Source organism: Lissotriton vulgaris, chromosome 7, assembly GCF_964263255.1.
Source record: "Lissotriton vulgaris chromosome 7, aLisVul1.2, whole genome shotgun sequence".
In the NCBI taxonomy this organism is placed as follows: domain Eukaryota; kingdom Metazoa; phylum Chordata; class Amphibia; order Caudata; family Salamandridae; genus Lissotriton; species Lissotriton vulgaris.
The window spans coordinates 1,008,029,934-1,008,056,883 of NC_141695.1; the positions used below are offsets into that span (position 1 = coordinate 1,008,029,934).

At 47.5% G+C, this 26,950-nt stretch overlaps 1 protein-coding gene across 1 annotated transcript in view; it reads left to right on the forward strand.

Moving 5' to 3' along the window:
- The window catches only part of DOCK2 (dedicator of cytokinesis 2), a 2,333,210-nt gene that overhangs the window by 1,838,280 nt on the left and 467,980 nt on the right, over nucleotides 1-26,950 (forward strand). The window lies entirely within an intron of this gene.

Here is a 26,950-nt window from a genome sequence, read left to right on the forward strand (position 1 = left end):
CCGCTCCGCCAGCCTGGCCCTCACCACAGTCCCCCACATCCGAAGAGCGACCACCGGTGCCAGATCCTTCTCCCACCTCGCCGCCAAGACCTGGAACACTCTCCCAACCAACCTACGGCATACCCAGGAACTACTGGCCTTCAGGAGACTCCTCAAGACCTGTCTCTTCGATCACTAGCAGGACCCCCCAGAACCCCTGCACCTTTAGACCTTCACGGGTGTGTAGTGCGCTTTACAAGTATTATGATTGATTGATTGATTGATTGATTGATTGAGAGGGGCCAAGAGCAGATTCCCTGAAAACACAAGGTACTTTGACCTGCCTCGAAGTGTCCAAAGAGGGGCAACCTTCAAAACCAGAAATCTTTGCTAGTAAACATATGGGGTACAACTGAAAGATCTGGGTAAGTCCTCTGCTTCCACCTCTATTTACCTTAATTCTGCTCCTGCGATAACAGCAGCTAATACCCAAGGGGGGTTCATTGGAACTAAGCAAAGCCTTCCAGGCAGCACTGTGCAAAAACAAAATAAGAAGGAAAAGGCTATGGAAGTAAATGAGGGAAATGTAGAGCTGATTATGAAGACGTGGAGGCTGGGGCTCAGGGGACAGAGGCAAATACTTTTTATTTTGTAGACTGGGAATTGAATAGGGATTTGAATAGGGATGACAGGAGCATCCCCCTTGAGATAGATAGAGATTTAGGCCTGGATTTAACGGAAGCTATACACATTGGAGGGTTCCCTGAAGCAGCTGAAAAGTTCTTCACCATAACAGATGAGTCGGATCTCTCCAGCCTCAGTGAGCATCTGACAGATGACGTCTTGACTCAAGGATCATCAGGAGATGGTCAGAGTGGGGGAAAGGCGAAACCATCCGTGCAAAAGCACCTTCCTCTCTCAAAAAAGTGCAGAGAGAGAGAGTAAAGAGTTTGGATAAAGAAACTGGACCAGAGGTAAACATCACTAGGCAATTAAAATGGGACTACTGGAAACCCGCCAGGTATATAGCAATATTGAAGGAGAGAGATCAGGCTCCCCACAAGGGGGACCAACTGCAGACACGAATCCTGTACCTACAATGGAAACAATTTATTCCACGTTGAAACAGATGCTATCTGAGGCTAGAGTCTACATAAATTAGCACATCTGGCCACAAACACCCCTACATTCTAACGCATCACCATACACCAACGTTCCACACAGCACACTAAAACTGGCGGAACAGCAGACTATAACAGATATCCCTCTTTTACAGAACAAAACAACTGTGTTGCGAATAACATATGAGCATGTTGCATTTTCATAAAGACAAAATAGACATACATGGAAACTTTTGAATGTGACGATTAAATGTTTTGGCCTATAGATGAAAGACCATGCATGTACAAACCAAAGATAAAAGTCACAATATTGCAAATAGAAGAAGTTATCACAATTTGATACGGTGACAATAGAGAAATACAAGAAACATATTAAATGGAAACGATATGTTATCGCATATACGCAAACTATGCATGTAAAATCTATAATTAAAAGAATACAAAATTGCAAATACCAGATGAACATATTGCAATTTCATAACGAGGACATGCAGGAAACCCTATTAATCAACACATCTCCCCCTTCTCCAAACGAAAATGTAGAAGCACACACTCTACTATGCGCCACCAGTTGGCTAGACTAGCATGAAAGGCAGCCCACCGAGAAAGCCAACACAACAGTGGTGCGGCAGACCAGAACACAGAGCATAAACGCAAATCAAAATGTGAACTCAACCCACACACCATCAAAACAGTACCTCACTCAAATACCCACCAAATAATACACCAAAACATAAAGTATACAACAGCAAAGAATATGTGAGATACACTCCACACTTCATCCTGAAAAGAATGGGTTAACCCTTACTCAGTCATCCCACATCAAAAGCCAACAATGAAAGGATGAAACACATCCCATACACAAAATGTGAATAGCATGAAATGAATTACTTTTTCGCAACCATGCCAAACAAATCATCTGCATAAAAAATGGCTGTACTTACTAACACACAGCCATCGCAAACAACAGCAAAGAATTGCTGAACTAACTCACTCGCAGTCATCCCAAACAACAGCAAAGGGTGGATGGACTTACTCACTCACAGCCACCACAACCATCAACATGAAAGAGGTGACTTATCCATGCACAGTCATCCCATACAAAATATCTGCAGCAGAAAGATGTAACTTAACCCCGCACAGCAATGCTGAAGAGCAAAAATGTAACATTTCTCCACCCACACAGCACAAGCCCATTGTAAATTATGCAACATAACGCTAAAACACAACAACTCTTTCACACACCGGTGAGTGATATTTCATCCAATTTTCTTCTCAATTCCTAGATACCTGGAGATGCTCTACTGTATTTCCTAAGGCATAAGGAAGTCCATAACCTTACCAATCTGATCTTGACTTCCCACAAAGAAACAGCAAGGAATTCCCCCACAAACACCATAAAAAAAGATAAGTTCTTGGTGAGAAATATCTTGCTAACCCTGCAACTAAAATTACCCATCGAACAGGATGCTTTACATAGCACCACCTGTAGCAAATTGAGTTTTGAAGTCGCTATTTCTCCAAAGAGATGTTGAAAAAAAAATTGTTACTTGCCAAGGATAATGACATTTTAGTTGCGAGACACTGACATTCTTGACTAAGGGACTCGTCACATGTGACGAATGCTTCTACCCGCTGCTGGAACAGTAGCTTTGAGAGTGTGAGATGCCAGTCTGATGGCATAATTAGATGAACCACTGTAGAAATGAGGACATATGCTAAACGGAGAGGCAAAGGAAGCTAGTGGCATGTAGATACGAGCAGCGCTGGAGGGCTCCAGGTGCATGCATGCAGCAAACATTGTTGCACCATGAACGTTATTCGTTAACAATAAGGAAATGCTCCAGCTAGCGTACCAGCACCTTCACACGTCAACGGTATGAAGTCACGCCTATTCACTGTACCTGATCTCACACAGGAACCTTTCAAGCTCGCACTTCTGATTTAAAAGACAACAGCATACTACGTTTTTTAATGGTAATCTGAGTCCAGGCAATAAAAGAAGTATCCATGAATATTACTGACATATGACTGCGTCCGTTCGGCGGCACAGAGCCTCCCCAGATAAACACACCATATGGTGCGAGGTCACCGATTAAATGTAAACACATTGACGTCTTCTTCAGCCTTGTTTCTTCCTTGTAAACACTGCCAACTTCTGTTAACCTTTAATATGTTCCTCACAAACAATAGCAAGTCCCAAAATACACCAGTTTGCTGGAAAAGCTTATAGCATGAAATCCAAAACATGTTCACAAAGGAAGCAGGCCCTGGGTAGATATATCTGATGAAGTGGACCCTGGTGGGTCTGCAGGGCTGTGTAACATTGCGTTTCTCTCTGTACTTTTCGTTTCCTTAAGTTTCCTCTAAGATTTTTTTTCTGTAGTTTCTTCTGCAGTTTATTTCAATGGATATCCTTTATTAAACTTTGTTTCTCAGTCTCTTTCAATTTGCACAAATACGTTCCTCTTTAAAATCGTCGCCAAAAATGTAGTAATCGGAAGTCCAGTAGCCAAGGTCTGCATTGTATATAAAATGGTTTATTAATCTTAGTTTCTGGAAAGTCCCACCTTCGAATAGTAAGCTTCAATAGTAAGCCAAATGTTAAGCTCTAATGTAAGCCCCACCAAGAGCAGCCCCTCTGCTGCTCAGCTTATACTCTAACTGACACTCAGCACCTCTCAACCCCCCCAACATTCTAACGCAGCACCATGCACCAACAGTCCACACAGCACTCTCATACTGGCTGAGCAGCAGGTTATCACACAGACCTATAGTGTGCTAAAGATGAAGTAATACCAGTGTTTCCCAAGCTGTATGTTATGACTTTGGTGGGCAGCAAAACTCCAAGCAATAAATAAAGATTCCTTTAAATTCTGTGTTTATCTCAGATGTTAGGCTTTGTCTTCTGCTGCTCATTTTTTTTAACATGGGGACTGGTGTTTACAAACTCCTCTCACTTTGCAGTCAGAGAAAGAAATGTAAAGTGAATCATGTGACAATCTTGCTGGGGGACATCCAATGCGAAAGAAAACATAGGATGTAATTTTTTCGTAACACACAACAGCATGTAATACTTGTAGGTGAACTGTACACATTCATCAATTTGTAAAGCGAAAATGAAGCACATTTCTTGCAATTCTGGGGCCTTATTTATGAAGGACTTGCGCCGCCGGTGCGTCACTTTTAACATGGGAAAAAGTGACGCACCGGCGGCGCAAGTCCTTCATAAATAAGGCCCCTGAATTGTAATGGAAACAAAGATTGTAAAAGGATCAGAACAAATTAAGAAACCTTGCTCTGTAATGTACAAAAAAATAAATAACTGAAACCCGAGATCCACCCATTACTATTTGTCTGTAATGTAGTTTTGTCAGTAAAACTGTATGTCTGTGCAAATACCGTGATCATTTCAATGGAAAATGTGCTGTCTTTAAATAACAATGCACTAACAAATGATGCGTTACATTTAAAAAATGCCCACCTCATTTCCATTAAAGATAGGTGGGTTGCAAAAGTTTGTTGTACTGAAAAGCTGGCTTTGGCGCTAAAAGGGTTTGGAAGCACTAAGACATACTTTTAATGTGTGATTGGTAAATGACTTACATGAGTAACACATAGCAGCCGATTCCGCCCACTTACTGCGAAACCACACACTACTGAAACATCTTACCCGTGTGTCAATGTGGTCCATGCAGATAAGGTTGGATTAAGCTTGTTTTAGTTTTCACATGCCAGACCTTTTATGAAAATTCCCTGTAATTATATTTGTATTGGATTAGGCATATTTTCTTTTTCCTGCCATAGTAGGAAGAACTGGTCTATTGGTGTTTTCAAAATCTAATCTAAATGCAGATGCTACCTTTTTGCAATTTCTGGAAATGCTAGCCTCTTGGGAAGCAGCTGACCGGAACATAATTTTTTAATTAAACAGAATAATGCTAGGATTTTGTACCCTGGAGAATGGTCAGAATTTGACACAAACACTGCAGACACCCTCCAACTTCACTGGCAAACATATTTTACAGAGTTTTGCAATGAAGTGTCTGAAAAGGCAATGCTAAGATCGGTTTTAAAAATGCGAGTGTGAATAATTAATGCTTGTATATCAGAAGACTCATCTCCATAAGAATTTCTCCTGCTGCATTGGTGAAAATCGACTGTGAGTGCTCACACTCGAAAATTCATTATTGACCTGCTTATGAGCTTGGATCCCCCACCAATCAAGGTGCACGATGTACCCATACGAGGCTCCTGTCACCATGCAGGAACCATTTTAGCGGTAATTACCTCCTGGTCCACTCGTGACATGACTGAAGATTGTTTGCAGGACTGGTTAGCCTGTTCTTCTAAAACTGAGAATTATCTGCCCATCACAATAGTGCTATGAAACTAAATTCCTCTTTGCAGTGGGGTGTAATTGATAGGGTCTGAGATCTATGGCGTGGCAATGTTGTCACCAACTAGATCCAGGAAAGGCTCCTGATAGCTTAAAGCCATTGTCCTGAAGAGCTGACCAAAGCACAGGAGTAGTTTAACACTGGTGCGAAGGCAAATGTTGGGAAAGAGCTCCTTCTTAGGAAGGACCTTAAGACCTGGCTTTTCAGATGACCCCAGCAACCAACGGAGCATCCGTCCCCCCTCTCCTCCCTCCCAGCGCCATGAGACCCTCACGGGTGAGTAACGGTGCTTTACAAACTCCCTGATTGATTGATTGACTGATTCTTATGGGTTAGAGTCTGGGGGACATATGGCCGGGATGCCCGCCACCCCCTCCAAACACCAATTCCCCAAGGGGAGGAGACAGACACTGGTTTGAGCTTTTGGAAGGCGGGGGGGAGTTACCCCCCCGGCCGTATTTATTAAAATATGAAACAAAATGTAAAACATTAAATTAAAACGTTTCATGAATTATTTACAATTTTTCTTTTGTTACATTTTTGATGAACACATGTTCTTTGGCTAACCTTAACAGCTCTCTAATACAAAGGTTTCCTAGCCGAGTCTAGCATCCTGAAAATGTATACATTCTAAATTAAAATTGTACATCCTAGCATTAAGGGCCAACGGCAAGGTCCTAACCGGTGTCAGATCCCTACTACCAAACTCCCGCCCTCACGGTGTGAGTGGCGCATGCGCAGAGGACTTTACCCTCGTTGCCAACTGTAACTTCCCTTGTCGTGGGGGCCCCCTCTCACTCGACGCCATCTAAAAGGTCGTCCGAGTCCCCGTGTGAGGTATCTGTAAGAAGGACAGCGTGGACTCCCCCCCTTCCCCACACTCTCTTCCGCCGTCGCGGATATCCGGCCCCCGGGAAATTCGTAGGAGGGGCATCTAGCCGTCTCCCCCCTGGGAGGGGCCTATGGCCGTCTCCCCCTAGGCGACCCATCCGTAGTGGGTGCCGCCTACCCGTGGGAGGGGCCAATGGCCGCCTCCCCCCGGGCGCTCCCATCCATTCTGGGTGGCGCCCCCCCTAGGGACCTTGAAATTACTGCTCACCGATCATGACCTTACCGCCACAGGCCGGATAGTTGACCGACTATCCGGCCCCCCACACCTCCTAAAGGTCATGCCTCCTCAAACCCCTTAGCCATGCTATGAAGTCTCCTATTAGTAACTCATTCCCCGCCCTGGACAGGTGAACCCCATCATTCAGATAATAGTGATCACCCCGAATACACCCATGGGGAATGCTATGCAGATGCGCGGAGCGAAACAGTTTCCCAATTTTATTGTTGACCCTCTTAACCGAGTGGTTCAACGCTGACACAGAGAAACCCTCCCTCCAAACTTTCCTGGGAATCATGTGGGACCAGGCAATTGTACACCCCGGGAGCCTCTTAGCCAACCAGCTGACTGCCGACAAAATGTGTTCCACTAACACTCGTCTTCCCAGTCTTACCAAGTCATTGCCCCCCAAGTGTACTATGAATATAGATGGCGGTGACCTTTTCCGCCCTAAAAGACCCTCCATAAACGATTGAAATTGGTCAAAACAGAGGCCTCCCTTCCCATGGAAGGTCACTCTGAACCCGTATTACCCAGATGCGTGAGTCGCGTCACCTGCCATGAATACTTCTCCGGCGCGCCTCACGTATGAGTGGCCCACAACCCATACTACTTGCTCTCCAGTCGGTGATCCTCGACCGCCGGTCCTCCGGTGATGGGTTGATCCCAGATTCCGCCCCGCGTCATAGGCTCGCGAAACTGTAATTCAAGCAAAAGACAACAAGCGTGAGTGCATTTCATCAGTCTTTTACAACATGTGCAGCCACACATACCTTTTGAAACAGTTCGAGGACCAACGGCCTAGCTGTTTTACCTCTTCTGCACCCAGACCCCGAGCCGTAGCCTCAGTAGAGGCCCCTATTCTGAAGGAGTGGGTCCCAAAATCGCACGGGTCCATGCCCGCCTCAGCGATTGTCAGTGCTAGCACCCTCTGAAACTGAAATCTCGTCAGAGGGGTGCCATCTTTGTGCCTAAGCAGGCTCCCTCCCCATGTCGCCGGCCTCTGTGCCAAGTATTCCTCTAAACACTTTATCGGACAAGTGGGGCACCCTCGAGCGCGCTGCACAACCAAACTATCCCCCACACCATCCTGGTCTGTCTTGGACCTAGCTATCGAGATTAGCATCGAATCACCCCGTATTTGCACGTGATCCCTGCAAAGGCCTCCCTCCCTATCTTTCTTGTTCCTCGTCACGAGTTTGCTTACCCGCATGGCCCCATGAAATGCCAAGGCGAAAGCTGCCCGGAACAGAACTGCTTCAGAAGGGGAGGAGCATGTCTCATCCAGCTTTGCTAAAAGCCGAGACAATCTCTCTAAACCAATCGGGTGCCTCGTATCTCGTTTGCGACCCTGCAGGCGTTGCCTGCCACGAAGCGCCTTTCTGACTAAAAAGGAACCCGTTGGATCCCTTATACCGTGGAGCTGTGCCATGAATGATATTGCCGCCCTATGCCTGTTGGCAGTTGCGGCTGATCGGCCTTCTCTGTGCAGTGCTACTAGGAACCCCAGGAAGGATTCCTCCTGCCCCCAGCTATGTCTCCCTGCCGGGCCTAAAAAGGCGCAGTAAGAACGAAACGCTCCCTCATAAGCCTTCCTCGTTCTGGGCGCTAAGCTGGCTGCCACGTGGTCTTGTAATCCGGGGCACCGATCAGCCATAGTGCTTCGGGGAATGGTGCCGCCCCTAGGTCCGCTGATGGTAGATAGCCCCTGAAAGCCTGCATGTGTGAACGAGAGAGTGCATCAGCTGCATTATTCAGTACACCCGGCACATGTTTTGCCCTGAACTGTACATTCAATCTCATGCAATGTAACACAATCTCTTTCAACAGTCTCAAGATCCACTTGCAGCGGGCCGCTTGCTGATTGATGCACTCAACCACAGACATATTGTCCGACCAAAACACTACTGATCGGTCCCTGAAATCGTCTGGCCATGCCAACAGAGCCACCCAAATGGGGAACAGCTCCAAGAACCCAATGTTACCTGTTAGGCCACTGGCGTGCCACCACGTCGGCCCTACTTGTGCCGACCATCGGTTACCAAAGATGGCGCCAAATTCCACGTTCCCGGCTGAATCGGTCCACAAACCCAGTTCATCCGACGAAGCTGGGGGTTTGTTTCCACACTACTCGACCGTTGAAGTCCGCCAGAAATGCCAACCAAATGTGCATATCCTGGCGAACCTCTGCCGACAGTCTCGTGCGGTGGTGTCCTTCCTTGAGGCCGACCATAGCTTGTGCAATGGAGATGGAGAATGGGCGAGCCATCGGTATTACTCTCAAGGCAAAGTTAAGCTGACCCACTGTTTGTTGCAACTGGTGCAGGGTCACTTTCTCTTTGCCCAGGCATTGCGTTAAGGATGCTCTTAACTTGGCCACCTTCTCCACTGGCAAACGGAAGCATCCCTCCACTGAGTCGAGCTCAATTCCCAGAAACTCGAGTGAAGTAGATGGCCCCACCGTCTTACCTGGTGCCAATGGGATGCCAAACTCCTGCATGAGAATGCAGAAATCCCTCAGTGCCTGTGCACAGTTCGCATTGCCTGCCGGCCCCAAGAACAGGAAGTCATCTAAATAGTGCATCACTTCTCTATGTCCTGTAGCCTTAGTGAAAGCCCATTCTAAAAAACAGCTGAACGTCTCAAAATAAGCACAAGAAATTGAGCAACCCATGGGCTCATTTATCCATGTAATATTTCGCTTGGAACGTAAATCCTAGCAAGCGCTGGTCCCGTGGGTGTACAGGGAGCAACCTGAATGCCGATTCGATGTCCGATTTCGCCATCAGAGCCCCAGGGCCCAAGCGATTCAGCAGGGTCACAGCATTATCAAACGATGCGTACCGGACTGAACAGATATCCGGATCATTGGCTTCATTCACCGAAGCGCCCTTCGGGGCCGACAGGTTGTGAATGAGTTTATACTCCCCTGGGTCTTTCTTCGGGACCACTCCCAGAGGTGAACACACGAAATCCGCCACCGGCGGGCATGGGAAGGGTCCTGCTACCCGCCCCAGGCTGACTTCTTTGGTAATTTTTCTGGCTGCCACTGCAGGGTTGTGTTGGACGGATAGCTGATTTTTACAAAAGGGGGTCCCCTGAAAACTCCCCGCCGGGATGTTGAAGCCATATAGGAAAACATTCCTCAACACCCCGGCGGATATATGATCAGGGTATTTGTTCAACCAGGGAGTCAAAGCCATGATGTCAACGGGTGAAGGGGATTGTTTACCCAGCATCACCTCACTCTTGCTTGGACCCCCCCTTTCCTCCCGTACCACTGTTCTTGGATCTACAGCTACTCTCCGGGTGTGAGGAGTTCCCACAGCCCGCACAAGCATGCCGGAACCTACACGTTCCCTGGGGTCTGTTACAGTTTCCTCTGTTGAAGCCCCAACAGACCCCGCGCTTGCCCCCATTCCCACCGGTCTTGGGCTGTGACTCCCCACCGGCGCTTGCTCGAAAGGGCTGCGCTGGCCTTTGCTGAACTGTCCCAGGCCCGTTCCCGCCCGGCGAGGACGTACCTGCCGATCCAGGCAAGAGCTGCCTATGCCATGATACCGTGTCGAGGCAGTCCCATGTCAAAGTTACATCAAACTCTTTAGACTTTCGGAATTGCATGTCATATCCTTTCCACTCATTCCCCCCGTACATGGTATAAAAATCCATGATCCTATTCTGGTAACAGGATAGCTCGGTCAACACTTCAGGCTTACGCTCCCCCATTACTGCCGTAAATATCGAGAAGGCCTTCACCCAGTTCGCTACGGTCTCGTCGACCCTAAATTCTGCCATCTTGGCCCGCCACACGCTGGGGTGCCATAGATCTTTCTGGGTCTTTGCGTATTCCATCTCGCGATGGTCGGTCAATAAAGAAAACATGTTCACATACTTGTCCCCCCATATCATTTCCTTAGTGGCCGCTGGGATGTGCTGGGCCACCCTGTCACACCGCGAAGGCACTGAACTTTCCCCCACCATTGGCAATTGATTCTTACCAGGTTCAACCGCCGTGTCTGTTGTCTTTTCCCGGCCAACCGTGGTTGCTCCTGGCGCTACCTGTGGGGAAATAGAAGGAACATTCGCCGTCCCGGATTCTCTCGATTGCCGCAACTGCTCGATTATCAATCTTGCCTCCTCGGCCGGATCCCCCGCCGCCACTGCCCCTCCTGCTTTCTTTTTGAGCTAGGGCAATACTGCCGCCAACTGAAGAGCCAATTCTGGGGGCATCTGATCATCATTAACAGGGGCAATTACAACCGGGATTGGTAGACCCATATCTGGACTTGGTACCGGGCTGTCCGCCGGTGTGATGGGGGCGGATGGGGGTACCTCAGGAACCGGATCCTCCCCGGAAACCGCCCTCCTCTTAATACGCTTCCCCCTACCCTCAGGGACGACTCCCGGCAAGGCCGGGCCTATTACCTTCTTAGGGCAGCCTGAGGGGTTGTTCTGGGCCGCTAACTGCTTTTTAACTTCGGCCAAACCTCGACCGATCGAATCAACTTTACCGAGTTTTCGGTCCATGATTGCCATTCGGTTCGACAAGGTGGGCAGACACTTCTCCAGCTCGGAGCTCTTTCCCGTTTTTTTGCCGGCCATAGCTTCGTTTACTTCGCTCAAGTCGATCAACGAGGTCCCAGATCCTTCAAACTCTCGATAACTGAAAGAGAAAAAACAAGATTACAAGTTCTCAAAATTGCCGCTTGTTCCGTCGAGGGCTCATGAGCAACGAGTGGTGCAGCCTTCAGAGCACTGGAACAAGAGGACGCTTCTTTGGATTCCCGCTCTTTTATCCGTCTGCGGGAGGGCGGGGACCCTCCTCAGGTACGCCCACGGGGCGCGGTCTTCCGGGTGGGTGTCTAGGACAACCCCTTCTGGGCGGGAAGGGCGTGCTCCGGCTACGCCGCTTTGGCCATACCAGCTGAACCACGCCCCCCGCCCAAAATGGTTTCCCGGGGGGATCGGGGCACCCATCGATACGTTCGGGGGGACCGAGTGGTCTTCCCTTTCCATTCTGAACGTAGAAAGTTTGCCACTAATCCATGGCAGGGTAATATAAAGCCCCACAATCCTAACATGATGAACAAGATGAGGGCAACAAATATTGAGATTTTATTTGAGCAAACCTCACCAGCATGGACAACACTGATTGATGCGGGTGCACTCTTCTTAGCATTCGGCAGCTAGCGCTCTCCCGCGGACCATTTATCGCCTATCTGAAGATCAGAGACTGCAGGTCATCTTTGACCTTTTAACCTGCTGTAGTTCTGCAGTTTGAGAAATCCGTCTCTTGAGAACTGACTGGGCGAAGCACAGCGAGGGATGCTACTAATGCACGTCTGCGCATCAATTATTTATCCAATCGGAGTGTGTATTTCATATTTATTTTATGTGGCATTTTATGGCATTTGACCAAACTCCGATACACAGGTTAAATATTATGGTTATTCCATTTCAGCTGATGCAATTCTCCAGTCAAAGTTACCTTCCCACATAAAACCAAAAAGTTTCATTAACTTTTCAGTGAAATTTCATTTGTCAGAGAGCTGCATAAATGTAAAAACCAATACTGGTAAAAAAGCAATGGCAGCCAACAGATTAATTGTCAAATCAAGACATATTCTTGTTTTGTAGTTTTAAGCAGGCAAACTGCTAGTGATGAGACAATTAGGACAAAGTCCACACATATGTACTTTGAATCGACTGAAGTTATTACATTGAATGTGTTTTAAAAATACTTGACGGAAAAATAACACTTGATCTCTGAATATCGCTAAGTATAATGGTTATAAATGCAGATGGTTGCTTGCAAATGCTAATCCTTCATTCTTCTATAGTGTTTATCGGAGCCTAAGCCAGTTTAGGCCTCATCCGTCAGTAAACTCCATAGCTATGCGATATTAGCCAGTACATCCTTCTTTTAAAAGTTATAAAGAAGCAAAGACATGCCGAAAAAAAAACAGTGTGTATTTTTTTGTATTGTTTGATGACATAAGCCGACGGTTTCCTCAATGTTACTGAGTGAGAAAATCTATTTAAAGTACTTGAATATTATTTTGTCTGATTTCCAGCGTTTCGTTGAAGGGCCAGGGAGTGGCGTCGGCGACATGTCATAATATCTCTTAATCTTGCACTGGATGCATCAGATGTAACATTACAATTTATATATCTCACAACGAGGCTATACTGACGTAGAACGCTCCATGCTGGTGTAATGTCCACAACACACGTGTGTGACATTTGATAACATCACGATTCATGATCAGAGGAGGTTGGAAGTGATGCTCATGCATCAGTAGAAACTTCCAAGGTAGATCAGGTGCAGTGGCTGATGCGGATGATAAACAGACCAATCAGACATTTGTTCGTTCACTGAAGATGCAGTAATATCGGCTCTTGGTGACTCCCTGGCATTTCACGAACGGGTAATTATCAAAATAGCAGAAAGCAATCTAAGAAGATTAAGCAGGGATTAAAAGTGCACTGACTTCTCTGTCCCTCCCTCTCATTCTGCCATATACATAGCATGTACGTGCCGGCGGCAGTGTTTTCAGAACCACTTTACATAATGCAGGCAGGTGTTATTAAAAAAATTATTTGGTGACCCAGTTCATGATCTCACACTGAGGCTTTTCTTTTGCATAGAATTTCTAAAGTGTAAGACTCAAGAAGGAACTTTATCCCATTATCCCATCCCATTACATTGTTGACTACTTTTGTGTCAATCAATGGTCAAAGCAGCCATTCTGTGTGAATTTGCATTACGCTAACCTGTGTTCTGTGCCCATCGACTTCTCAGTAATGCTTACTATGACAATTGAGTCCACAATTCTCTGTCATGTCAATCTAAGGGTTTCTTTTCATCCAATTATCAGGCTCCACCCCAAAACTCATCCTGAAAAACCAAGCATGCCAAAGGTCCAATACTGCAGCATCTCCAGCCATTTTAATGCCAGAAAAACATTGGAATGTCCTCAAGGGCCAGTAAATGAGAATTAGAATCACTTTAAAGAGCCATGGTCACGTGCAACATTTAATGCACCGTTAAAATGTGTATCAATGCCCTGGATGACAGTTTAGTAAAAGTTTTTCATAGGCGCTCGACAAAGGCTACGGAAGAAGTGTTAGATATGGGGGCCTCTAGTTGGCAGAGGTAGGGACCCTTCTTCCAAGTAGGGACTCTTCTTCCTAGTCAGGGTAAGGGTGATACACTTCTAAAATAACCCCTGCTCACCCCTTTGGTAGCTTGGCAGGATCAGACAGGCTTATCTCAGAGGCAGTGTGTAAAGTATTTGTGCACACATTCAGTAATACAGTGAAAACACTACAAATGGACACCATACCAGTTTCGAAAAATAAGAAATCTTTATCTGAACCAAACCAGACCAAAACGACAAAAATCCACAATTCAATAATCGAAATATGACTTTCAAAAGGTAAAAACAGTTCGGTCAATATCAAACTATGGATGCAACACTTTCAGCCAAAGTACCTTGGACGCGTCACAGTCACAAACAAAAACAGCCACAGGGAAGGTGATGCGTCGGTTCCTTAAATCCAGGGAAGATGATGCGTCGGTTCCTTACTCCAGGGGAGGTGATGCGCCAGTTGCTTACTGCCACGCAGGTGAGGTGATGAGTCGGTTGCCTGCTGAAGGGGAGGTGATGCGTCGGTTTCTTACTGTGCAGGGAGGTGATGTGTCGGATTCTAACTGTGGCCCCGGTTTTCTTGTAGACTTGGTGCCCAAGAGTGATGTGTTGTGCACCGGAGGTAAGGTGTTGCTATGCAAGGCTTCCTGTCGTCCAGCGTCGGTAATGGGGGCTGTGCAGCAAGGCTTTGCGTCACCCGGTGGGACGCGGTACGGCATTGCGTCGCCTGACTTCAGTTCCAAGAGGTTTTGTATGGTTTTCCGATGACTCCCGACGGGTCTTGCAGAGAGCTGCTCCAAAACACACTTCTGAGGCCTTTTGACTGCATGAGGCTCCATAGGCAAGGGTAGGACTCGCAGATGGCAGAGTCCAGAAGCAAAAGCAGAATTACAGTAAGTCTTTTGTGTCCCTGAGACTTCTTAAACAGGAGGCAAGCTCTAGTTCAAGCCCTTGGAGAGCTTCTTCAAGCAGGGGACGCAGCACACAGCAAAGTCCTTTCTCATTTCCTTGGCAGAAAAAGCCACTGCAGGCCAACCCAAGACATCAAACAGCACAGGCAGGGCCAGACTGGGAACCAAAACCGGCCCTGGCAAAGTGCTCGGCCGCCCCCCCGCCCATTCGGGGGGATTGGAGATGCCGCCGAGCGCTTTGCTAGGGCCGGTTTTCGGCCGATTTTGTTGCAGGGCCGATTTTGCAGCTATGCAGCAAAAACGGCCCTGTAACAAAATTGGCCCCCAGGGGCTCAAAACCGGCCCCCACCCTTGCTGCGCACCGGGGGATTGCCCGGTGCCCGCTATGGCCAGTACGGGCCTGAGCACAGGGTCAGTATTTCTCGTCAGTTTTTCCAGCTTTTCCCCTTGGCAAAGGTACCTCTTGATTCCCAGAAATGTTCTAAAAGTCTGGGGTCTGGACCCCTCTTTTTATACACAAAAATCCTTTGATCTCTGAAGGCAGAGTGTGTTTGTACCCAGTCAAAACCTGTTCTGTCCTCACTGGTACAGCTTCCCGGCAGGAGGCGGAGACAGCATTATTGCAGGCAGACCAGACCCATTCAGGTGAAATGGAAAAATGGAAATCTCCTCCCTATACTCTAATTGCAGCCTTGGTCTATTCAGCCCACCGCTAACTCATCAGGCTCTCTGGAGCCACTGCTCCTCCCCAGCTCCTGTCATCCAAAGCCAGACATTCAATACACAAACCTAGCAGCGTGAACACTGGATAGTTAGGCAAGAAAATACCTACTTTCTAAAATTGGTATTTTCAAACACAGAACGCAAAAATCACTCTCACTAAAAGATGCAGTTTAACATTCTGAGTTCAGGCATATCAAACTTTATTTTCCTGCCTGTTCCGAGGGACAGTAATGTTTATAAGATGTTATAAACAAACTCCCCATTTTATCTTATGGTAGCAGGTAGCGTTGCAATATTGAAAAACTAAATTGGCAGTAATTCACTATCATGACATGCCACACACACCAGGGCATGTCCTACTTTTCACATACAAGGCACCCTGCCCACAGGGGTACCTTGGGCCTACCTTAGGGGTGACTAACATGCAAGAAAATGGAAGGTTAGAGACTGGTAAGTGTGTGCATTTGCCAAGTCGACATGGTAGTCCCAGACTGCACACAGGCTCTGCAATGGCAGGCCAGAGTTACATTATAAAGTAAGTATGGGCGAATTTTGCGAATCAGCGGTTCGCGAATTCACACGAAATCACAAAAAAGTCAGCGAATTCGCGAATTTCCGCGCGAAATTGCTTTTTTTTTGCGATTTTGCACCATACTTAACTGGAGTACTTTCTACTGGCTAATCAGTAAGTGCTACCTCATTGGGTAAATGTATAGTGCTTTTCCTGCACTACAGCTGCATAGGGCCAGAAGAGTTGCCTCCAGTGACCATGTGTGTGTAACTTTGCCATTGCACCGAAGGGCGCCGGGGTCCCTCGAGTGAGCTGTCCATCATAGTGTGCAAAGACGGGAAGACGGTGCACACCGCTAGTGTGTGGGGTGGGGGACAAATGGTGGGGGGCTTCTTTGCGAGTTCACATGCCTCTTGTGTGTATAAAAGGTCAGGCACAGATCAGAGCAGCAGATGAGGAGAAAGAAGCTACTGGTTACAGGAACTGCACGGTGATTGCACTCGTGAAAGTCAAGGATGCAAAGGCTTCCATCAAGCATCATAGCTAATTTTCGACTGTAGATATGGGGAGAAAGCACACCTGCCCAGCCTTGACAAAGTGCACAATTTTGTGAGGCTGATTAACTTTGCCATCGCGCCGAAGGGCGCCGGGGTCCCTCGAGAGAGCTGTCCATCAAAGTGGGTAAAGGGCGGGAAGACGGTGCACACCGCTAGTGTGTGGGGGGGCAAACAGGGGGGGGCTTCTTTGCAAGTTCACATGCCTCTTATGTGTATAAAAGGTCAGGCAGAGAACAGAGCAGCAGATGGGGAGAAAGAAGCTACTGGTTACTTGAACTGCACTGGATTGCACTCGTGAAAGTCAAGGATGCAAAGGCCTCCATCAAGCATCATAGCTAATGTTCGACTGTAGATATGGGGAGAAAGCACTCCTGCCCAGCCACGACAAAGCACAGAATTTTTTGGGGCTGATTAAGGAGTTACTGAATTTGACCTTCAACTCGGACACCTGCTTTATCTATATCTGTAAGTGCTTCCTATTCACGGAGCCTCGTTGTCCACTTGTAACTATTCTATGACCCTGCCTCGAGGGTCAGAGCAGGGTCAGAGCATAGTTGCAAGTAGGTAACAAGGCGCAGCTCAGGAAGCACTTACAGGGTTACAGCAGGTGCCCAAGTTGAAGTTAATTTCTTTGTAACCATTTTGTAAATGGTTACAAAGAAATTAGGTTCAACTTGGGCACCTGCTGTAACCGCATAAGTGCTTCCTGAGCAAAATTCGACCCACTCGCGAATTCGCGATTTTGCCGCGATTTCACGCAATTCGCAGATCGGAAAATCCGCAAATTCCGCGAGTGGAACACATTTTCTGCCCATACTTATTTTAAAGGCTGCTTCTGTGGGTGGCACAATCAGTGCTGCAGCCCACTAGCAGCATGAGATATACAGGACCTGGGCACACACAGTTCACTGTACTAGGGTCTGACTAGTAAATCAAATATGCCAATCGTGGAATCACCAATCCATAACAACAATTTACAGGGAGAGCATATGCCCTTTAGCACTGATCAGTGGTGGTAGGGTGCCCAGAGTCATAAAACCAACAAAAACATGTCAGAAACAGGAGGTCAAAAAGCTAAAAGTCTAGGGGTAAACCCGCTGAAAAACCCAAGTTTAACAAGAAGTATACACAACACTGGAGGATAAACACTGAACCAGCCCCATCAGCAGAGACCCAGAGTCCTGGTGAGTTACCTTGATGGGCAACTAGATTTAATTACCCAATGTCTCTCTGGTATTGTGCTGAATATCACCAAAAGTGAAAAAGAAGCAATTTATCAGCTGGAATGCCGCAGTACTGGCCAAATAAATACAAAGATCAGTGTGCACATCAAAAGAGTACAATCTCATTCGCGAAAGGAAAAAGTTAAATGCAATGCTGAAACCAAATATTGGGAGCTGGGGAAATCAGAAGGATTTTTGAAAAGAAACGAAAGACCTGGATGCAAAACCATCCTGTTTCAGAAAAAAATAAATGCACACAAAATTGCACCATATTTTCACTCATCCTTCATCCTGAAGGAAAATGACCACCAGAAAACTACTTAGGCTAACAACAAATGTATGTCTACTAAATCCACTGATTCAAAGAAATGCCACTGTAGGACCAGGGCAGGTCCAAAGAGGAAGAGACTGGGGAGTGACCCATAAACACCAGTGAAAAAATAATTTCACGTGTTAGCAAGTCACTAATTACACAAACCAGAAGAGTGAACATCTGAAAGGTTTGATTTTTTTTCGTTTTTAATCTGTTTTTATTTTTCATTAACAGGGTAGACAGTTACATTTCCATTTACACAGTTCTTGAGATGTCCGGCTCATGTATATAATGAACTACTGCAACAGCACATATTTGGTTCCAACATATTTGCATCAGTATACATGTTAATTAGTAGGCACATAGCTTGTGCCCTGACCAGCTATTTATCTAGGTCAGCGACCCTTGACCCCACCAGGTAGGTCGCTCCCCCTCCCCACAGCACCCCCTGTGTCTCCTTGCCCCAGCTGCTGCTGCTGAGGAAGTTCTAGACCTCCACCACCCGCAGGCTACCACCTGCGCCTCATTCCTGGTGGCCAGTGGTAGGCCGTAGGTTTGTTCATCCTCTGCTTTATTGCTTTTATTGTATTGCCTGCATTTCATTGTTGTGTCTGTGACTGCTGTTGTCTGTCTTCCCCCACTGCCTGTACGTGGTTCATGCCCCTTTTTCTTCCCTTGTTCCCCTCGCTGTCCCCATTCTCTCTCTGCCCGGTCTTTCCTTCTGTACCCCTCACTGCCCCCGTGTCTCTGCCCGGTTTTCCCTTCTGTTCCCCTTGCTGCCCCGTGTCTCTGCCCACTTTTCCCTTCTGTTCCCCTCGCTGCCCCTGTGCCTCTCTGCCCGTTCTGCCTTCTGTTCTTAGCTGCCCCAGTATTTCTGTGTTCTGTATTTTGCCTCTGTGCCACTCATTTTTCCCGTATTTCTGTGCCCGTTTGCCTTCTGTGCCACTCGTTTTTCCCTTGTTTTTGTGCCCTTTTGCCTTCTGTTCCACTCGCTTTTTGTGCCCGTCTTCCTTCTGTGCCACTTGTTTTTTCCCTCGTTTTTGTGCCCCTTTTGCCATCTGTTCCACTTGTTCTTTGTGCCCTTCTGTCCTCTGTTCCACTCGTATTTTTGTGCCCTTCTGCCCTCTGTGCCACTTGTTGTTCCCGCATTTTTGTGCCCCTTTTGCCTTCTGTTCCACTCGTTTTTTGTGCCCTTCTACCTTCTGTGCCACTCATTTTTCCCTTGTTTTTGTGCCCCTTTTGCCTTCTGTTCCACTCGTTTTTTGTACCTTTTTGCCCTCTGTTCCACTCATTTTTTGGCCCTTTGGCACTCTGTGCCACTCGTTTTCCCCTTGTTTTGGTGCCCCTTTTGCCTTCTGTTCCACTCGTTTTTTGTGCCCTTTTGCCTTCTGTGCCACTCATTTTTCCCTCAATTTTGTGCCCCTTTTTCCCTTCTGTAACCTTCGTTGACCCAAACCGCCCTCGGACCTGCGGCCCTGCGGCCCCACCTTCCTGGTGGCCCACTGCCCATTCACTGCCCCCACCTCCCAGCTGCTTCTCCCTCCCACTTCCCAATATATGCCAGCCACTGCGCCTGTCTGCACCTGGACTGCACCCAGCGCCAGAACCCCTTGTCCCCGCACCCACCACGACTACCACCGCCACTACGACGCCAGCGCTCTGCACGCTCTCAACTCCGGACGGAGCCACACCTGCTTTAAGGCCGCCCGAAACGCACACACAGCCCCTTCACTTTCCCGAACTACAGCTACACCAGCCTCAGAGCCGAAGAACCACCTGCCAAGAAAGACCCCAAACACCTCTGATGCATACTACTGAACAACCGCTCCGCACGCAAGCATGCCGTTGAGCTCTGGGACCTTCTCAACACAACATCCCCGGATGTCGCCCTCCTGACTCCTCCACCACCACCTCTTCGGGGCAGCCAAGAGGACCTCCTTCTAAGACCGCCTCTACAACATTGCACACAATAGCAAGGAGCTCTTCAACATCATGAAGGAACTCTCCAAAGCCAGCTCCAACACCGACATCCTGCCGTCTCAAAAAGCCCTGGATGACTCCCTCGCAACCTTCTTTCACCACAAGAAAGCTGACATCCACAACAGCTTTAACACCTAGACAGCCCCAACAGACAGCAACACAACAGACTCTCCGCACATCATCGACCACAACCCCCTGCTAGCCTGGGCCAGTGATGACACAATCAAGACCATACGCACAATCCACTCTGGCTCTCCGTCAGACCCATTCCCTCACCATGGCTTCAACAGAGCAGGCAGCTCCATCGCACCCCACCTGCGCAACGTCATCAATTTCTCCCTTGAGACCGCGACCTTCCCAGAGATCTGGAAACACGCAGAGATCAACGCCCTACTCAAAAAAACTAAGGCACACCCAAGAGACCTCAAGAACTTCCGGCACATCTCTCTGCTCCCCTTCCCGGCCAAGGTCATCGAGAAAACCGCCAACAGACAGCTAACCTGATACCTCGAAGAAAACAGATTCCTGGATCCTTACCACACAGGGTTTCGCAGCAACCACAGCATCGATGACATCAGGACCCTGCTGGACAACGGCGAGACCGCAGTACCCATCCTCCTAGACATCTCTGCCGCCTTCGACACAGTCTTCCGCCGCACACTACGCGCACGCCTCCATGCCGCAGGGATCCGAGACAAGGCTCTGGATTGGACTACCTCCTTCCTCTCCGACAGAACCTAGAGCGTCCGCCTCCCCGTTCCGTTCCAAAGCCTCTGAGATCATCTGTGGCGTAGCACAGGGATTCTCCCTCAGCCCGACGCTGTTCAACATTTACATGGCCCCGCTCGCACACGTCGCCCGACAGCAAAACCTCAACATAATCTCCTACGCCAAAGACACTCAGCTGATCCTCTCCCTCACCAAGGACCCCATCACCACCAAAGTCAACCTCCATGAAGGAATGAAGGCAGTTGCCAACTGGATGAAGACCAGCGTCTGAAGCTAAACTCGGACAAGATGGAGGTCATCATCCTCGGCTCCAAACCTTCAGCCAGGGACGACTCCTGGTGGCCGAAGGCCCTAGGGGCAGCCCGACACCCCCTGACCATGCACGCAACCTGGGAATCATCCTCGACTCAACGCTCTTAATGACCAAGCAAGTCAACGCCGTCTCCTCCTCCTGCTTCAATACCCTCCGCATGCTCCGCAAGATCTACAGATAGATCCCAACAGATACAAGAAAGACAGTCACCCAGGCCCTCGTCAGCAGCAGACACAACTACGGAAGCGCCCTCTACGGGGGAGACCCGACTAAGGTCATCAAATGACTACAACGCATCCAAAACGGCTCGGCATGACTGATGCTCGACGTACCACGCCACGGCCACATCACCCTCCACCTGAGAAACCTACACTCGCTCCCTGTCAGCAAGAGGATATCCTTCAAGCTCCTCACCCACGCACACAAGGCACTCCACAAGACCGGCCTAGCCTACCTCAACAGACGGCTCTCCTCCTACATCCCCAACGGCCAGGTACGCTCCGCCGACCTCCCACTCGCCACCGTCCCGCGCATCCAAAGAACAACCACCAATGGGAGATCCTTCTCCCACCTCGCCGGCAAGACATGGAACCCCCTCCCACTGAGCCTTCGACAGACCCAAGATCTGCTGACCTTCAGGAGGATACAGAAGACCTGGTTGTTCGATCAGTAGCGCCCTCCCCAGTGCCTTGAGACCTTCGCGGGTAAGTAGTGCACTTTACAAATGATTGATTAACTGATTGGCTGTTGTGTCTAAGGTCATCCATGCATATAATCCGCGCTATGCAAGTTGCGGATTAGTCTACTATTTTTGGGAGGCAGAGAGTAATGGGTGTAACAAAGTTAAAATACAGGTAGCAGTATGTCTAACTAATACTGCCCTCGATCTCAAGCATAACATTTTCGTGCACAGCTTGTGACCTAAATCGTAGGATTATTTGATATTAAAACTGTGGTGAGAGGTGCATACCCAATTCCGCATTCAGCACTGCCTCTACTATACATGCACCTGGGCTAGCACGCCTCTTCTAGTCCCTTCCTGGGGTGGTTGGCGTGTCTGTGTCCATTTGGTGCTCACTCTGTAGGTTATGTAAGATGGTGTCCCAGCTGGCTGCAACAGTGATTTTAGGGAGGCCTAATGTGCCTTCCTTGTGTAACGCAATGCACTCAGCCTTGGCCCATATTTGCAAGGGGAGTTTCAAAGCCAATGCCTGGGTGGGGGGGGGGGCTCAGGGGACTTCCACCTTTTTGTGATCAGTCGCTTAGCTACTATTACTCACATATCAATTAAACGTGAGGTCACCCTCTGCCTTTTGTGTCTACGGTAGAGATGTAGTATACATGTCCCCCATGTGAAAGGCACTGCAACAGGATAAAGTGTCTGTAACTGACCTCCAGTGCTCGTAGAGGAGCAGGCAGGTCAATAACATGTGCAGGAAGTCAACATCTGTAAGGTGGCAATGCGGGCAGCTGGCATCTGTGGGGTTAAAGTATTTGTTAATTTTAGCTGGGGTGAGATACCCCCTAGGCATAATATAGTATTGTATTAGGTGGAAATGCATGTTCCATGGGGACTTTGACCGGGCTTTCCAGGGTGGTAGCCCTCTCTTTATCTGTGAAAGGACGTTGTAAGTCCCCTTCCTAGAGATGTCTCAACTGTGATAGTGACACTGCAGTGTGTTGTCGGAGTGAGGCAGCATACTATTTTGTGAGGTGCTTGCCCTGTCCCACAACATGAAAGTACTGAATAGTTAGGTGCATTTGACATTTGTGTATCATTTGGCCGGTGTTTAGGCCATCCTCTGTGTTCAGTGTAGCGTATGATGTCAGTGTGCCGTCTCTGTACTGATCTCCCATAGTGTAAATTCTGGCGCCCTGCCACTGGAGCAGTTTGACTGACATGGTGGTCGCACAACCCTAGGGTGTGCCTTGTAAAGGCAGTGCAGATGCATGCAGTGTCACCTCCCAGGTATATATTAGGTCCTACGGTAGCATCAGTGTCTGATTTTATGCAACAGGGGCTATGGCAGTTTTGCCTTTGTGCAGGAGTGAAATAGGGAGAGCAGGGAAGAGAGTGACCCGGGTGGAGAAATAGCGGCTGTGCCAGTCATTTGAAGATCAGACATCTATCTTGCCACCTACTGGAGCTGTGCAGCAAGATAATACTGTTCCATATGAGGCACTGCCAAGACACCCTGGTTCGTTGCTGATAGAGCTTATTGATGGCTACACAATGGCGGGAGCTGCCGCATAGAAATTCTCTGATGGTTCCTTCAAGGACACGAAAGAGGGGAGATGGTATATAAAGGGGTTGATGGGTAAAGTAGTATGAGAGTCTCGGCAGGACCACCATTTGAACTAGGGCCAAGCGGCCCATGACCGACAATGAAAACACCTGAAAGCTTAAATGGCAGACGTTTAGCTCTAAAGAGTGGACACTGCCAGGCCCAACAGGAAACCATCCAACCTGATGTCTAAAACCTTGGAATGCTCACCTTAGGCTTTGAAAGCCCTATGAAGAGCAATATGTCTCAAAGTTCTTCCAATGCCAATCACATAAGTTACGGGTGTCTGGATACAGGACTACTGGATACAAAGTGACACCTTGGTCCAAAAAGTCTTGCTAGCTTCAAATCCCCAAGGAGGAGGCACAGAAGTAAGGATTTCAAGATACATGCAGAGGTTGGCTAGCCCTTGGCAAACATTCAGATCAGTTGCACAGAGTTCTGAGAGAGGAAGCCCAGGATTTTTGAGGCCAGAAAGGAGCCACCAAAAGGACCTCTGCATGGTTGTCTTTGATCATCTGCACAATCCAGGCATACAGCCGGGTCAGTGAAAATGTACACACAATACCTGAGGCCATGTGAGGGACTGCCCATCGACTCTGTAACATCCTTGAGTAGGGTGCAGGGAGCAGAAATACGGAAAAATGCATCCTAGTCTGATGCAATCAGGTCCAAATCAATTTGAAATGGATCAAGCACAGGATCAGTAAAATGGAGGTGGGGAAGACCCAGCTCAAGAAATCTGCATACCAAATGTTTTCCCCAGAAGGTAAGTCACTGCAAGAGATAAATGATTAAGCTCCGTCCAGATTAGGCCTATGCAAATTTTAAATGTGTCATGCTAATGCGAGTAATTTCAGTTATTTTACATTCTTTTTGTGATGTGAAATTCCTGAAAATTATGCAGTGTTTGAGCTGCTGCTGGCTGTTGCTGTTCGTGTTCTGCTGCATTTTGAGCTATTTTCTTAGCATAAAACATCCTCAAGTCTTTTTTGGATAGTACAGTCCAATTTGCTATAAGAAAATAGTGCTAAATGCAGGGTTATGCTCCTTGCTTAATTCTATGTAATTGCTCATAATTTTGCCGTCATTTTGTGTAATTACACACAGCAAATAACATGAGTTACACCAACCCTTAGAACAGGAGCCTTTTTTTGCGCCAGTCCCATCTGTTAGGGAATCCAAATTTCACCTTGAAGGTTAATGAATGCACAAGGCAGCTAGCTGCTGAAATGTTGATCTGGGCCCAAACTATTAGCCAGTTTTGAAGGGGTATAGTGATACGTAGAAGAGCGTGTTGAATTGCAGCATGCTCACTCAAATTATCAGAAGTCGCCTAGGACCATAGTCCATGAACAGAGACCTCCAGTATGATCATCCTCCAACCCCTGCTGCTAACATCCAGCTTGAAGATCAAGGGAAGGGAATAAGCCACAATTTCCTAAATGTGTGAGGACAGCCAGCACTGGATTTCATCATGAATCTTGGAAGTAAGAGGAAAGGCCTTGTAATGATGAGTACATGCCTAATTCCTCAGAAGATTGCACAGGCTGGGTTCCATCTCACCCTGCATTCATTACAAATATTGAGTAGATGACCTTGATAATCCACACAAGGTTGGTAGAGACACCAGCTTTAGTCTCATTGGAGGAGAGGAACAACTGCCCCTAGCTTGTTAAAAAAAACACTGTCCCAAATTAAGTCTTGGGAAAGCAGCAGATGGGACTTTGAACTTTGTCTAAGATGAGTTGGAGCTGAAACACCTTGTGGACTTTCAAAAGCATCCTTAACCTCATTTAAAATGAAGAGGCTCAGATTAGCTGGGCTATAATTGTAAAGGCCTGGATCCCTAGCAATGAAGAATACACTTCAAATAAACCAGCATCTTTGAAGCTCCCAAGGAGCTGAGGCCACAATATTACAAAGCTGACCTCAGATTGAGGGAGGCCAGGAAATTATCTGGCACAACTAAAGGCTGGGTAGTTTAGAATGTTCCAATTATGAGTCAACGGAGAGTCAGCAAGAGATTCATCCTCTCAAATTCAAGTTATGACTAAAATCCCTTTCCAGTCTCTGTGCCACAAAGAGGATGCACTAGTAGCCTGGTGCCTTTCTGTCTGCACTGGCACTGCCCCAGAGAGGCCTTATCCTGTAAGCCATGTGCACCCTGCAAGAGAATCTGGCACTGGCTTGTACAATGACATGTTGGAGTGGGGCAGAAGAACTACCCAAGTGACTTTTGGAACTGAATTTGGTAGCCTGATTCTAAGACATACAAGTATTTCAGATGGAAGATTTCCAGGAGTCCAAGAAGACCAGGAATATCACCCAACCAGCCTTTGACAAATTTGTGGTGCAGTTAGATAGTCAAACTTTTGGAGCACAAGGGGTGAAGTGGGTGGAGGCTGCTAGAATTGGGGATTGTCAGCATAAGGGTCCGGAAGGACTACCCATGCCACCTGGAGGATGAAACCACAAAGATCCAATTTGAACCAAAACAGCCCCACCTACACACACCTCAATTTGCTAAAAGATGTCAATAGCTTGGATTTTTCAACAGACTTCATAACATAACATGTGTATTTGTAAAGCGCACATTCGCCCATAGACATCTTTGCACTGAATACCAGATGTTTATTGTCACCCAACAGTACTTATTTTATGAACCTCAGCTGGATAAAAGACTGAGTGGACCCACCAGGTTTTGAGCCTGTGACCATGAGATCTAACACAGGCCCTTGCACTGGTTGCATTAGTCCACTGAGCCACCAGACCCGGGACTTCGTGACAAGGTCCTCAAGCTTTGTACTTTGAAAGAAGACAGCAAAGTCTTCTGTGAGTTGTCAGCTTTCCAGGAACACAAATCGTGATTAGCAGCTATTGAATAAATAAATGCACCACACGAAGCACTGAAGAACCGAGGAATCAAATAAAATGTCTAACAAAAATCAGACGTTCTGTTCCGTCATAACCATTTTGTTTGTCTGCTGCCATTTCGATTCCAAAGAATGATGATAGTCAGCAGATTGGAGAGCCAAGCAGGGACAATTCAGGTTATAGAATTTTGTGAATACTCCTCTTCTCTGAAGGAGAATGATTCTAGCCCATCACTTACTGTACAGCTCCACAGGCAGCACACCAGTGGACAACACCTGCCATTTGCCTGATGGCCAAATTCAGCCAGTCACAAGACCCCACTACTACAGGTATCGAAGAAGCAGGCAATGGGGTGCTTTGGTCATTAGCCTTCAGCAAGGGCAAAAATAGCAGGACCCTAACTTCCCCAACTTCCATCCTGTTTAAAAAAGCTCATTAGGACTGTTTATAACACAGTTCCAGGTGCAAACAGGACAGGACGCATGATAAAATTAATAATCTCTATTGGAAGACAAAACATATGTATTGGTATTGGTTTTAAAGTTTATAGCATAGGTCAGTCCTGTCTATATAGGAAAGCAAAGAACAGGTAAGTCCTGCCTAACAGGCCTGCCAGACGTTCTTGTAAAGCAGCATTAATTCTTGAGTCCAAACCATAACATATTAATAGATTCTTATTCCCTACAAAAAACAATAGTTCCTGTGTCAGGAAAGGAGTGTGTACAGTCATTGTTTGATCTTTACAAAATATACCTTGATCTACGCTAAT